We start from the raw sequence: 12,311 nt of genomic DNA, 5'->3' as shown, positions 1-12,311 counted from the left end.
CAGTACATTATCTAGGTATATTTTTTATTTACTAAGGTTTTTATATAATGTTTGAACAATCAGGCCTCCTGAAAGCTTAACCTATCTTGTTGAACTGCTCTTGCCAAGTGAAGTAATACGTCTAGTTTTATAGTTTAACACCATCACTCAAGATGGTTGAGTTGCCAAGTGAAGTAATACGTCTAGTTTTATAGTTTAACACCATCACTCAAGATGGTTGAAATGTCTTTCAAGGTAAAGTGGTAGACTTTGAAAAAGTACCTGGTAAGGCAGAGTATCTCTCATGTATGTAAACAGCAGCAGCATCATTTCTAAATTTCCTTTTAACTAAAGATGGGTGATTACTGAAATATTGAAGTACCAAAGGTGAATGTATTGGTGAATACTGAAATATTGAAGTACCAATAGGGAAGAAGAGTGACTACTTCATGTCATCTGAACACGATGCTGCTGTACAAGAAGAGTGACTACTTCATGTCATCTGAACACGATGCTGCTGTACATGGCTGAAGGAGCAATTTATCAACCACACATCTCAAGAGGTGAACGTAATTTCTTGCGTTATCAATTCTTCCTCCCTCGAGTTTATAATAACCTCAATACGAAATAAGACCTGAAAAAAAATGAAGTTTAGACAAGAACAGTAATTGGGTATAATACATAAAAACATTTAATGAATGCTGAAATACAAAAAATTAAATAGATCAACAAACTTGCACAAAGCTTAGGGAAAATATTCATACAAACAAATTGTCTCAACACTCCAGTCACATATCGGTAACTCTGTTTAGCTTATCACTTTATTTTGGTTCAGAAGAATCTTTTAAAAATTCTCGGCAAATTGGAGTTTCTAGCAATTTAACGTAACATGAAGAGGAACACCCTGGAAAAGAATGGAGTTCAGAAGAATCTTTTAAAAATTCTCGACAAATTGGAGTTTTCTAGCAATTTAATGTAACATGAAGAGGAACACCCTGGAAAAGAATGGAGTCCTATAAACTACCAAGTAGACAATCCAATACCTTAACGACAAAAATACAATTGGATGATTTTACATTAATTCTAGATGAAACCCTGAATATTAACAACCATGCATATAATAAAAGTGGAGTGTAGATTATTGTTAAAACCAGCATATTGTCTGAGATACTATTTCTCCAAAATGACTGTTTATCACTTCTGCTTCTCTCTTTAAGACCAGGTGTACTTCAGCATACTGCAGTTTATGCTCTAGTTGGCTAACAAAGTATAATCCTCTTATGACAAAAAAAGTTACTATCCACTAGAAAATTTCAAGGACACCAGTCATCAAACAAAGAACAGTGCAAGATTCGTAAGTTTCCTTCTGAACCTAATACCAACAACTGCTAGTCACCATAAATATGACCTGATATGAGAAAGAAATGTAGGCTAACCTCTCCCACCAGTGATTCTCTCCCCAAATGATGTATTTCTATAAAGACCTGAGAGTATTTAAGGTAACAATTCGGGGAACTGATCAGATGCATCTCTAAGTCAATACCAAAAAGTATTTTCAGTATTCTGAAATTACAGCACAGGAGACTGCAGTACCTAATTCCCCTAACAATTACAGAACTGACAACCTTACTATATACCAGTAAAATACTATAGTTCAGGTTGACAACTGGAACTAACCCGTCATGGGTTTCTAGACCACGAGATCCACAGCGTAATACTGCTACCCAAACCTGTCGGTTATGAAATTAAAACATACAGGTGTACGAAAGTTCAATACACCTATAGGACTCGACACCCCTAGGGGGTCTCTATTTCCTCTAAAAATTAACCATGACCGGCATACCTACTGGGCTGGCAAAACAAACAGTATGAAATATTTACTGAGGTACTTATACAGTGTTGTCAACTCACCAATGACATGAGGGTCATTGATTAAACAAATCCAACCCTCCTGCAATACCTCCACAGTAAAGGGAGCAAGATGATAACCTAAGAAACTTTTTTCAACTTGGAAAATAAAATCTGAGCCTTATCCATCAGCAGCAATAAATTTAAGATCAAAAGCCCCAGATAAACACTACTGCAGCACGTCCACCGATGTACAATAATAATCCATAAAACCATTTTTTTTTAAATTGCAGGAACCAGTAAGATAAGAACTCACTGCCATTAGCTAGTACACACATGACCAGAGAAAAACTTCAACATCGAAGGAAGCAAAAACTCTGTCTTGAATGACAGTGATGAAACCGAATCGAACAGCTTTCGAAAACATTACAGTAGTCTATAGAAAAAACTATACAGCTCAGCAATCTGATTATTACAAATTTCATGGATAAATGTAACAAGAGGTCCAACCGCGATGAACCTATTTGAAAAGGAACAAGACATTTATTGTTCCAAAAACGAAGCACCCAAACTAAAAGATGTATTGACATGGGTGAATAAGGTGACCATATTAAAAACCCGGTAAAATTAAACTAGACTAATTCCTAATAGATTCAGTTTTGAAAAACTAAATATTAAGAGGTAAACTGAAGGAAAAAATAGGAGGAACATTACCGTTTTTGAGGAGTTTAACCAGACCACTTAACTAATTTATTTGCCTCTCCCAAGTAAAGTCAAACCAGAACAAGGGGAATGAACTGGAGATCTGGAACTTAGTTAATTTGGCACCATTAACAATGGACAGAATGTGGTCAAATCTAAATTCTGGTAATTCCACTGGCAGAACTTTACCCAACAAACCCTTATGCTTCACCCTACCAAATGCCTTTTGAGATATCAGAGCAATGCAGTAGTTTCCAAATGCTTCACATATCTAACATCAATGGGAATAAACATGGTCCCCACTAGATCTTACTGTATGGAAGCTAACCTGGTGATCTGAAATGAGTTGGATTCCAGGTGTAGTGAAGTTTCAAAGCAATGAACATTGGTTACAGACGCCATAAGGAAATCATGCAAAAATCCAGCCCTTGGAAAAGGGTATTTTCGATGGAAGTAGGATACAGATCCATCATGACAGAAAATACATTTATATGTACTGAAAAACTAGCCATATTCATCATTACAATATTGATACACAACTTAAAACACCAAAACAAATGTCTAACTATTGGTAAATAAAGTCAATTATTTCCTTAAGAATTTTATCAATTTACAATTGCCTTGTGCTTTCTTAAGAATTTTATCAATTTACAATTGCCTTATGCTTTCAAAATCAGTCATGAAATTTCCTAACTACTGATTAGTATTTTAACTGGGTAATCACAAAAAGCTTTTCTTAGTTCAAGACATTAAGTCCACGCAATACGAAAATTAATAAAATTACTAATACCTTGTATGTGGCATCAAAGGTCTTTCTTCATACACAGCATCAAAATAACTCCACCCTTGGACTCAGGGTTTTTCTTGGAACTAGCGTATTTCACAGATGTAAGACTTTCCAAGAGAGCTCTCGTTCAAGTACAGGTGCAATATATCTTAATTCCATCACTGACCTAGAATGCAAAGAAAAACGTTACCTTCAAAAATTGTCATGCCAACTCATAACAGACAAACTAATTATTTCTATCTTTATTCATAAGAAACCTATAAACCAATTACATTTGTTCATTTATATAATGAGTTTAAATGCTTATAAAATTAAGTTATAAACTAAGTTTCCACAGCCAAAATAGCAAATTACATGTAATTACTGTCATGAATAGGAACCAGTGCCTTATCAATTAGTCTCTCTTCTCTGAGAAGTGCCACATTATCTTGGGGCAACACCCACAACAAGGATTACTAGAGAAGAAACTTTCCCATGAGGTTACCTCCTCACATGGAAAAGTTTGATGCTTCGCAGAAACAACCTTGACTGGTACTATGAAGCGCTAAGGCTTTTTAACTCGAGGTACAGTTGAACTGATCTTAATATCAATACTGTACAAACAAATACAATATTCAATTACCACTTCAAGTTCCCAGTTCTCTGTACCTTATGAGGTGCATGAGAAAAAGTCAAACTACCGGGGTAAGAAACCCCCAAACTTATTCTCCCTATTCACCACGAACCTTACGTTCCAGGTGTGCTTTATCAAGGGCGAAGGGAGGGAAAGATTTCTGTAGGGTAATTGTTTGTACCTTCGAAAATCACCAAGAAAATTTTTGTGGTCAAACAAACCAATGACTTACAAAGCTGAATACAAGAACTATGAAGACAAAACGGAAACAGAGCAGCTTTCTGACTGGGATTATCCCCTCAGGTAAAATGGTAGTAACTGTATAACAACCTGCCATGTTGGCCAAGTACTTCAAGATACGGCTCACCAAAATTTCTGGTTGCGTTCTTGGCTCAAGTTTTGTAGGTCTAACCCAGGATCTCAGACTGGAATGAAAAAAGGAAAACACTAACGCTGCTCTGTCCATTTAGCAGGATTGTCAAAGAATAGGATGTTATACTATGAAACAACTTTATACGAAATATATAGCCATCAATATAAAAACCACTTACATTCAACAAGCCCAAAATCTATCTTATTACTTTATAAATCTACAGTAGAGTAGCAAATGCACCAAGTGAAGTCCTTTACATTTTTCTGGTGTGCTGCTGAAATTCCTGAGAGAAAAAAGAAAAAGCCAAATTTACAACATGCATTAGTCAAAATTTCTAAATTAAATAAAAATTAAAATATTTACCAGACAAACAAATCTATAGAAATCTGCTCATCTCCATATGAAAACAGGGCCATTTTGAAATAACATACGGACTTTAAAATAAAATTTTAACACTACCTATTTTCTTTATGATAACACTTGACTTTCCAAATTCTCTAAATTAAGTGAATAAAATCTGTTGAGTATAAAAAAAACCATAATGTCATTCCATATCAACAAATTTACTAAAAGAATGGCCGGGAACCTAACAGTATGAAATCATTCAGAGTTTTGTCCATGAAGACTACTGACTGAATCTAATTACTCTGGTGCACGAAGGAACAAAATCACCCCTATGTTGGGCATGTTCTCCACACGTTATCATAGTTCCTTGGGGATATTCTCCACATACTATCCTACTTCCTTTAGGTATGTCCTCCACACACTATCCTAGTTCCTTGGGTATGTTCTCCACACACACACTATCCTAATTTCTTAGGCAAGTTCCCCACATACAATATCCTAGTTCCTTGGGTATGTTCACACACTATCCTAGTTCCTTGGGTATGTTCTCCACACACAATCCTAGTTTCTTCGGTTATGTCCTCCACACACTATCCTAGTTCCTAGGTATGTTCACGAACTATCCTAGTTCCTTGGGTATGTCCCCACACACTATCCTAGTTCCTTGGGTATGTTCACACTCTATCCAAGTTCCTTGGGTATGTCCACACACACACTATCCTAGTTCCTTGGGTATGTTCACACACACACACTATCCTAGTTCCTTGGGTATGTTCACACACACACTATCCTAGTTCCTTGGGTATGTTCACACACACACTATCCTAGTTCCTTGGGTATGTTCACACACACACACACTATCCTAGTTCCTTGGGTATGTTCACACACACACACACACTCCTAGTTCCTTGGGTATGTCCTCCACACACTATCCTAGTTCCTTGGGTATGTTCACACACACTATCCTAGTTCCTTGGGTATGTTCACACACTATCCTAGTTCCTTGGGTATGTTCATACACACTATCCTAGTTCCTTGGGTATGTTCACACACTATCCTAGTTCCTTGGGTATGTTCACACACTATCCTAGTTCCTTGGGTATGTTCACACACACTATCCTAGTTCCTTGGGTATGTTCACACACACTATCCTAATTCCTTGGGTATGTTCACACACACTATCCAAGTTTCTTGGGTATGTTCACACACTATCCTAGTTCCTTGGGTATGTTCATACACACACACTATCCTAGCTCCTTGGGTATGTTCTCCACACACTAACCTAGTTCCTTGGGTATGTTCACACACTATCCCCTAGTTCTTGGGTATGTTCACACACTATCCTAGTTCCAGGGGTATGTTCAGGAAGTTCCTTGGGTATGTTCAAACTGATTAGTTCCTTTGGTATGTTCATGCACACTATCCAATTGTTTGGTATGTTCAAATCACTATCCAAACACTTTGGGTCTGTTCACAAATGATCCTAGTTCTGGGTAAAAGTTCTCATTGGATACGCTATCCTTTCAGGGTATGTTCACACACACGCTTCTCCTAGTTCCTTGGGTATGTTGAACAAACTATGCTGGTTCACTGGATATGTTCACACACAACTATCCTAGTTCCTGTCCTGGAAGTGCTCCCAATCTGGGCTACCTTTACCTAATCAGCAGGAAGGTAGGAAGAATCTTAAAATGTAAATGATTATACATGTACATGCAATTCTTTCAATTATGTTCGATAATTGTAAGTCAAATCACTTGCATTAACACCCAGTATGTGTGTGCTTAAAAATGACGCTACTGTCAAAAGCAGGTAAATATAGCACTGTTCTTGTACTGGCTATCTGAACAAAACATGCTGGCTCACTAGAAGTTTAATTATATAACTGGGGTATTAACTAGTTCAATTCCCCGGCCGGCTGATGAAGAGTTGCAGGAATTTATTTCTGGTGACAGAAATTTTTCTTTTTATAATGTGGTTCGGATTATTAAAATCAGTTAAGCTGTAGGTCCCATTGCTAAATGTCTAACTAATGGTTCTTAGCCACGAAAAACTGTCTAATTGTTAAATGGCCCACTTCAGCTTTTAATCAGCTCAGTGGTCTAATTAAAACTAAGGTAGAAATGTCCTGGAATCTGGACAGGGCTAAAAATAGAATTTATCCACTACGTGAAGGATGAATCAAAAGAATTATTTCATAGATACAGGTTTACAATCCATTGATCAAAAATGTAAAAACAATTTTTTGTGTGTGTAAAGGGTAGTATCCATTTGCAAAAGGCAAATAGTACAGCTGTATTTTAGACATTGAAAATGTTAATAAAACTTTCTTTACTTACTGTTTCCAACTATTCTGCATATATAATACTATGGCATTTTATAAAATATTAACAATGCAATCATACACCAGCTTTTTTTCTGGTAATGTTTACATTATTAAAATCCTCAGTTAAGTTCACAGACATCATTGCCAAATGTCAGCTAAGTAATAAAGACATCCTTAATGTCAGTTTTTTAAATGAAACACTTCAGATTTTTTTAAATAAAAAATCTGGGTTAAAAATGCACTGCACTTTAGTACATTTACTATCTTGAGACTTTCTCCACTACGTGAAGGTTGAATTAAATTTTATTTCATATTTAGCCCTACCTGTGGATGCCACCATTGAAAATTGGCAAGTTTTTAGCAAGTCGACAATTATTAAGGAATTCAAAATAAACGTGGGATACTTAACATAACCAGCAGTAACGTTATTGACTACCTGACATCTTTTTATACTTGTCTAAAAAGATACTGACTCACCACCATTAGGCTTACCTGCGCGTTTCCAGAAACTACATTTAACCTCAGAGTTTTGGGTGGTTTGTATGACAAGTAAAAGTTTTTTGCACCCAGTGAAGTTCAATATTAGTGCATTTTACGGTCATGTGTAAAAGAATTGCAATACTAGTACATTTAATGAAGGTCATGTCATGTGTAAAAGTACAGTACTGCAATACTAGTGCATTACATGAAAATCATGCCATGTGTAAAAGCACTGCAGAATCAGTGCACTTAACAAATTTTCGATTAGCGTCATTTAAGATTTCTTCATTTCCACACAACGCCTTAAAGTATGGCTAGGATGGAAAATGGGAGAAAAATGAATAAATTCAAAACATTTCAACGAAAATTATGAAGTTTCTATTGACTATAAAGTCACCGTTACACAAGACATGATGCAATGGTCAGGGCACTGCTTATTAAGAACTTTTAGTTTAGTTGTGGTGACTGAACAGATGAAATTACCTTTAAAAACTGGCAAACTCCTTCCTACATTTCCTGCTAAAAATTAAAAAAATTTCTCTCTTTCAGCTAGGGAAAAGCCTCACAAATCGGATAAACATTGGGGCTATTGAATTAAGAACTGGCAAGAACTGAGCTCACATTGATATTACTGAGACACGTGGAAACAGCCAACCTCCAGCCAATCATCATGTGGGAGAAAATAAAGATCCACAGGCCAGGAGGAGTTGACAGTACAATACAGCAAGCAACCACAAACTTCCGACAAATAATTAACAATAATACAGATCATGTCGCGTAAATTCAGAAGGGGAGGGGGCGGGGGCCGAGACCCAACAATGTACAGCAATTCTGAAGAGCTAGAGAAGATTGGAAAAGAAAGTTTAAATAATATTCAATAAGAAGTGAAATGGAGAAACCTAGGGGTAAATACCATAATTTTTGTACATTTCTAAACTGTACCAACAAATTCTAACTGCTGGTAACTGCCTTTAGGACGGTCTACCAATATACAGTAAAATGTTTTTAAATGAATCATAATAAAAGATTATGAAATCCAAATATATGAGACTGACTCAAGGTGAAATTAGGATCGGAATGACTACTTACTTAGCACCCATACTGCCACAAAAATTAAAATGTGAAAAGTTGGTGAATTTAAAAACCTAAAAATATATAAAAATCTTTCCATAAACCTAACGAAAAAAAATCCTTCCATAAGTTATGATATATAAGATTCAAGGGAAAAAAAAAACTAGGCTGTACATTAAAAATGCCTGCCTCATGGACCCAATGAGAACCTCCAAACACAAAAGCCTAGGCCTAGGCAGGAAAGTGGTACGATTTAGTAAAAGGTCTGCATGCTCCTCTGGCCACTTATCTTGATATGTACACCAGCATATCAACCCTTAAGTAAACAACTGTAGGAAACCCTGTCCTACCTATCTTTTTCAAGGTTGCCATGATCCTAGCAATTGGCTTTGCCTCACTTATCTTGTTCCCCTTCTTAATATTCATTATAAAAGAAACCTTGAAACAGCCGCAACTTATCCGCTTTTGCCACAGTTATTTCCAGCTTGGTTGTTACCGGAAAACTTTAAATCAAATAAAGAATAAATATCAAGAACATTGGTAAAATAGCTGCATAAGCCTACATTCAATATCAGCAGCAACTTATAATACTGCACCAGTTGTAGCCCCATCCATTTGCAGTTTTGCACATACAATACTGCCACACTATTAGCCCATGAAAATTTCAGTTAAAACATGGCTGGACAGTTTATAACATACAGTACATTACTTGGTAATCTGTTTTCATGTTTCCAGTCTGATGGCATTTCAGCTTCAGAAAAGCTAATAGCCTATATATTTAAATCAATGAAATTGAAAAAAATTTATTTTAAATATGTCCTGAAAAACTGCAAAAATCAATTTATGGAACCAGCTGAAGCTGTGGTGCTTCAATGCTTTGAGACAAATCCACAGTGCACACCAACCAAATAAAAGGCATAAACTCGCTAAAGCATCGCGACCTATGTCCATTTATTTATTTTTTAATTTTGCAAGTCAAAATTGAGTTGTCTTAATGCCAAGAAATATGGAATATCAATTCCTCACCATATACATTAACCTTTAACTTGAGACTAATTTTCTTGTTTCATGTATTTTTGTTTCACCTACCCCTACATCTCCCAGTTAACCCTAAAAGGAAATGGTTTCGTGGAGGGGGAGGAGGGAACCAAAAAAATGTAAACTGCTCGAGCAGGAGTGGTCCAAAATACCTCCGTCTGGAGACGAACAGCAGTATGATGGTCATTTCAGATTTTTTCCTTTTGGTGTGAATGCTGTGCTGCTGGTTGTTGGTTGTTAGGGTCTATGATTATGTACTTCAAGGTCCTTACGCATTCTCTGCAAAGTCTTATGTACTTTTAAGTTACTTAAGCATTCTCAGTAGTCTTGTGTATTTTCAAGTTGCTTAAGCATCTCATGGATAAGGATGTTACCAAAAGCCCCACAATTTTCACCACTCCATATTCAGTTCAGCAATGACTACCTTGCTCTAGATTTCAGGAGCAAATTTAATTATCAAACTGCATGAGCAATACAATTTCTGAACTTTCGTGGAAGAATCCCAACAGCAACAACATGCCCTATTTTTACAGTTGATTAGTGGACTTCAGAATTTCCCTGTTTTGGGTAAAAACTACTAAAATTTCCCCTGAAGCGACCAAACAGTAACACTACAAATATCAGCCTGCCTACTAAGCGCTAACATTTACCAAGCTCCCCAACTTACAGGAGGCAAACAGCAAAATGTACGCAGCACTAAGGTATTCCATGGAAAAACTTTTCCCCCTTGCCATGTATGACACATCGTTCTTGGCTGTATTTCACTAACATTAATGGAACTCTTTTCGGTCAGTTTTAGTTGAGACGTGTAGGGGCATTCCCCATGGTCAAACAGAACTGGGCACCCTACATTATACAAATTAAGATACATCTGTGAATTCTATAACCTATGGTGCTCTAATTCACATTAGGTTGTGGGGCAGAGTTGTGTCCAAGGCAAGAATAGAATATACAACTTGGGCCGAAGGCCAAGCGCTGGGACATATGAGGTCATTCAGCACTTAAAGGAAAGCTGGAGTAAAAGGTTAAAAAGGTGTAACAGGAGGCAAACCATGCAGATGCATTATTAAACAATTGTTAGAAGAGGGTGGAAAGTAAGATGGAAGAAAGAATATGAAAGGAGGTACAGTAAAAGGAATGAAAAGGGTTGTAGCTAGGGGCCGAAGAGACACTGCAATGAACCTTAGGTAATGCCTACAGTGCACTGCCTGTGAGGTGCACTAATGGAACTATCCCCCTATGGAAGTATCCAAGGTAAATCCCTCTCCTGGCGAAGCTGGACCTAGCATCTTCGGTTAGGTTAGGAAGGATGTATCCCTGTAACTGCCTTTGCCTGGGATGGAGGGGAAGGGGGGGCTGCTGAATCCCTCCTATTTATGAGGAAAATTTTGTTAACTGAGATACAACCAAAGGTCAATCAAGGTGATCAAACAATTTACCCACACCTCTGGTTATCAGTAAGCCAACTAGGCTACACTAGCATGCATAAACATTATACTAAGAACACTGGTCATACATAAAAAAATCGTCAATCTTAAACTGACCATTTACAGTTATTTTTGGAGAATTTAAGTCATGCTGAACAACTTTAATTTGAACAGTTTATCGAGAGGAGAACTGCATCAACGTACAGTATAACACTGCATGATCTACATACAATAATTTTCCAATCTAAACCCCTTCCATCTGGCCATGCTGCATACATCTGACAAGTTGATCGGGAACAAATTCCAGCCATGACCCTAGCATACAGGCTACTGTCATCCTTTGACATTTTCTTAATCCCTCCACATTGCAGTTATTTTTTCCAGCCAGCCTTGCCATGCTGTGAGGGCTAGGACCTACAAGAGTATTTTTCCGATTTTGACAACCAACGTTAGGTTACATAGTGTCTCCAAGGGATATCTCAGTCAGAATATGGCATACTTGGTTAGGTTAGGGTGATTTAATCTAGGGTGCATCCCAGCATTCGGTAGATCTAAGCCGGCTGTCGGCGGTGAGCTAGGCTATGGCAGTTGACGTTTTTCTATAGAACTTTACCTGCTGAACAAGAATTTATAGTAATATTTTGTTGCTCGGCTGTAATTAAGCAGTAAATTATCTTAGAACTGGTGTGGTAAAACCCTCTCGAGAATAGCCAACAGTAAGGAGGACCCGTTGGGAATTTGGAGTTTGTGGTGGGGTAAATAACTTGGGAAACGTTTGGGTACCTTCTTGTTGTATTTCCTGTTATATATGTCATTTGGAACAAAACAGAAAAACAAGTGTAAAATTTGGAAGGGCGAATAAATGGATACCTGTGAACAAGAATTTATAGTAATATTTTGTTGCTCGGCTGTAATTAAGCAGTAAATTATCTTAGAACTGGTGTGGTAAAACCCACTTTTCATTCATTAGTAAATAGTACTTTCTGATTCTATATATGTCATTTGGAACACGAAAACAAGTGTAAAAGCGGATGGTGGGAGCCGTTCTAAAGGAACTTTTCATCCATTAGTACTAGTTCACTAATCAGCTTTCGGTTCACCAATCAGCAGCTGCCGGTTTTCTGCGGTTAGCAAGAGCTGCGAGATACTGGAAATTGATGTTTTCCCAAGTTATTTTCCTTGCTGAACAAGAATTAAAAGTAATTACCTCTTGCCAGAACATACGAGTTTGCATGAATCTTTAAAAATGCAGATATGGCGCACAGCGCCGTTCTGCCACACAACCTATAGAGGCCACCCAAGTTGAAAGCAGAAATGGTAAT

At 37.1% G+C, this 12,311-nt stretch overlaps 1 long non-coding RNA gene across 3 annotated transcripts in view; it reads right to left on the bottom strand.

The window, feature by feature from the left end:
• Positions 1-7: 7 nt before the first annotated feature.
• LOC136826656 (uncharacterized) overlaps positions 8-12,311 on the bottom strand; it is a 13,383-nt gene continuing 1,079 nt past the window's right edge. Inside the window, exons 2-5 of one of the 3 annotated variants that reach the window (XR_010849676.1) lie at positions 4,481-4,585; positions 4,162-4,354; positions 3,320-3,482; positions 8-613 (exon numbers count right to left, since the gene is read on the bottom strand). This is a non-coding gene — a long non-coding RNA (uncharacterized lncRNA). The remainder of the gene's footprint in view (positions 614-3,319; positions 3,483-4,161; positions 4,355-4,480; positions 4,586-12,311) is intronic. The other 2 variants (XR_010849675.1, XR_010849677.1) reach the window with 2 other exon arrangements.

Source organism: Macrobrachium rosenbergii, chromosome 41, assembly GCF_040412425.1.
Source record: "Macrobrachium rosenbergii isolate ZJJX-2024 chromosome 41, ASM4041242v1, whole genome shotgun sequence".
Lineage (NCBI taxonomy): Eukaryota > Metazoa > Arthropoda > Malacostraca > Decapoda > Palaemonidae > Macrobrachium > Macrobrachium rosenbergii.
This window is presented reverse-complemented; position numbering and strand designations above follow the sequence as displayed.